General features: G+C 31.1%; 1 pseudogene; it reads left to right on the plus strand.

Moving 5' to 3' along the window:
- Positions 1–1,435: 1,435 nt before the first annotated feature.
- LOC101497694 (large ribosomal subunit protein uL10 pseudogene) lies at positions 1,436–3,394 on the plus strand (annotated as a pseudogene).
- Positions 3,395–3,400: the final 6 nt, after the last annotated feature.

A 3,400-nucleotide genomic window follows, 5' to 3' on the forward strand; every position in this document is an offset into this window, starting at 1 on the left:
TTTCCCGTACATTGCATACGATAGTGCGAATAATTTCTCTGTTCACGTCTCTCATATTAGTCACTATGAAATAAACATATCAATATTTTCTATATAAAAAAAAGTTGAAAATTTTGAATATTTCGAGAGTCAAAATTTTTGAATTCTTTTTATTTTTCTAGAGACATTTTAACTTCAAAACTTTTGACATTGTTAAAAGTTTTGAAAGTTTAAAAAAATATGTTTTGAAAGTTTCGTATTGCTCGAAACTTTGGTACAATATTGAATCATCTATTTCAGAAGTTTCAAATTGCTCGACACTTTCAAAAATTATTAAATCTTCTACTTCAGAAGTTTCATATTGGCTGAGACTTTCAAAAATATTTTAAAAAACTGAAATTGCATTTCAAAGGTTTCAAATTTATTAAAAAGTTCAAAAAAGTAACTTGACTTTTCTTTAGAAGTTTTGAAATGCTGGGAAAATTTATTAGAGATTTTGAAAGTTTTGAATTTGTGAGTGAAGTATTGAATGAAAAAAAAAATCAACTTCATATACAATAAAAAAAACGGTAAAAATAGTCTTTTTAGGTGTATTGCGAAATGAGAGGTATATTTGGAGGGTGAGGAGTAAAGTTCTCTATTTGAAGACATTGAAAACAAAAGAGAAACTATCTTTTTTGTTAGTTTGTGGTTTTATTAAGAATATTTTATCTTATACTCCTCATATTTATACTTCTACGCCACATTTTAATAACAATCCAATTTTATCTTTTTAAAAATAATAAAATTCAAACTTTATGTTTTGTTCTACAGGTTTGTGTTTCGGAAAATTTAAAAATGTTTTTCGATACCCAAATGTGTTCGGAAAACTTAGAAAAAGTTTTTCAAAACTCTAAATTTGAGTTTTCCAAAAATAATTGTGTTTTGAAAATTTTAAAAAAAGTTTTCTGGTACGTAAATATGTTTATAAATTTTAAAAAAGTTTTTTGAATCACAAAGTTTTAGTTTCCTAAAAAAACTTGTTTCTGAAAAACTTAAAAAAAACTTGTGTAACGAAAAACTGTTTTTTCAAAACAGAAATGGGTTCTGGAAAATTTTAAAAAAAGTTTTTCAATATACAAAATTGAATTTTTCTAAAATATATTTATGTTCTGAAAACCTTAAAAAAAGTTTGCTAATTCACAATTAATTTGTGAAACACATTCGAATTTTGAAAAACTCTTTTAAAATTTTCCAAAGTTCAAATCGAATTTAGTGGAGTAAAAACAATTTATTTTTTTAAAATAAATGAAAAATATAAAATACGTAGTTTTTATAAATTGTGGGTAGGAAATATAGAGAGGTAGATAATAGAATATAATTTTCTTTTTATAACCCAACTCACAAATGAGTCGGGCTGGGCCGAGTTGGATCACGGGCCACGGCCCAATTCATTTTCAGATCTTCATTAACCTCACTCACTTGTTCTGTTATTCCATCTTCGTTTTCTTCCATTTCTTCTACCAATACAAGTTTCATTTATTCCACACTTCAGCGCTTTCTCATATTCAACGGAATCCATAGCTACGACCTAGAATATCATCAAGGTATGAATCCATTTCGTTTCTTTAGTTTCCTTTCTTTCATTAAATTCGAACTCAATCCCTCCTCCAGTTTCGGATTTACCATGAACTGTAATAGGTTAGGACCACTTATTGATGTTGTTATTCGTTGTGGGAAATCAAAGGAACAAACTTTGGGTTAAAAAATTAAGTTTTTTGTGGATAGTTTATGGGTATAGTAGAGTAAGTGTTTTTTGTTGCTGTTAAGAGTATCACTTGATTTTGAATTTGAATTGGTCGATGCAATGTGGCTGTTATAAAGATTGATTTTGTGTGCATTTCAAATTTAATTTTTTTCATCTAAGAGGGGAATAAGTGGGTAGGAGAATTTTGGTGTTGTTTCGTTTTGTTTCCATTTCAATTGTGCACTCCATGTGTTTGACAAAATGCCACAGTGGGTTTTTTATTCCAAATGTGCATCTAATGTATGTTAGTTTATTAAATTAATTTGTACTTATTTATTGTACACAACAAACTTCTACTTAATTAGTTTAATAGTAGTATTAGTTTGATTCCTTTTGAATTTAGCTGCTCTAAAGTGAGTAAATCACTGAGTGAAAAAATTGAGGGTTGTTATTTAAACAAACTCGTGATTTGGTATGATGTATCAACAATGTGCACCTTTGATTTGTTAGTCATTGGATGATAAGACTCACTTTACATTCTACTGTGAATTACTCACTTTAGAAGAGCTGGATCCATTTCTTTTAATACTATATCTTTTCAATTCAGTTAAGTACTTAAGTATTCATGCCATTCTCAGTTTCTATCATTTTAGTTAGTTAACTAATTAGTTCATGTCTGTTTTAGTTTTTCGATAACTTGTATAAATTCTGTTCCTTCTTTTGGTACTGATATTATACTTTCAAGATTGAATGTGGGTTTTCTTAAGATTGATATGTTTTTTTAAACGCTTTGTTACTGCTGTTTTTTGCTTTATTAATGTAATTGATGAGGTTATTATAAGATAGTTAATTAGTGAACTAGGAGTGATGGATGAGTAGATTTAACAACTGTGATGTTGTATTCCTATCCATATGTATGAAGTACTATGAGTTTTCTTTCTTTGTCAGCTTTGCTTTAGAATGTGTCTTGCTGCTTTATTTTTTTAGTATATTTGCAATTCAGATATTGTTTTAATCTGTGACTAATTGGTTCGATAGGTTCGGGGTTTTGGATTTGGGACAATGGCTGGGAAGGTGGCGAAGGCAGCTTACGATGCGAAGATGGGGAAGCTTCTTCGAGAGTATACACGAGTTTTGGTGGTTTCATCTGACAATGTTGGATCAAACCAGCTTCAGGGTATAAGGAGGGCCTTGCACGAAGATTCAGTGGTAGTGATGGGGAAGAACTCATTGATGAAACGCTCTATCATCCAGGAAGCGGAGAGAACCGGAAACAACAATGCTTTCCTTAATCTTGTTCCACTCCTTGTGGGGAACGTCGCGTTGATATTTACCAAAGGTGACTTGAGGGATGTTAGCGAGCGGATTGCCAAGTACAAGGTTGTTAATCCTATTCTCATCTGCCCTAAATACATGTCATATGACTCATACCACACCTGTTCCTATATGCAATCCGGACAGTTGCCATTGGGCCTCACATGTTGTAAACAACAATCTACGCAGGCTTCCGAGCCTTTTCTTGTAAGTTCAAAATTCTCTCCCTCTGAGAATTGTTTCTTGATGAGATCGAGACAGTTCTTGGTGACAAGTATCTGGTCTCCGTTTCTCCTTTTGGCTGGTAATTTGTGATGCGGATGAAGGATTTTGATTTGGATTGAATGACTTATTGTTTCGTTGAGGGATGCTTATCACAAG

The sequence above is a fragment of the Cicer arietinum genome, chromosome 3, assembly GCF_000331145.2.
Source record: "Cicer arietinum cultivar CDC Frontier isolate Library 1 chromosome 3, Cicar.CDCFrontier_v2.0, whole genome shotgun sequence".
Classification (NCBI taxonomy): Eukaryota; Viridiplantae; Streptophyta; class Magnoliopsida; order Fabales; family Fabaceae; genus Cicer; species Cicer arietinum.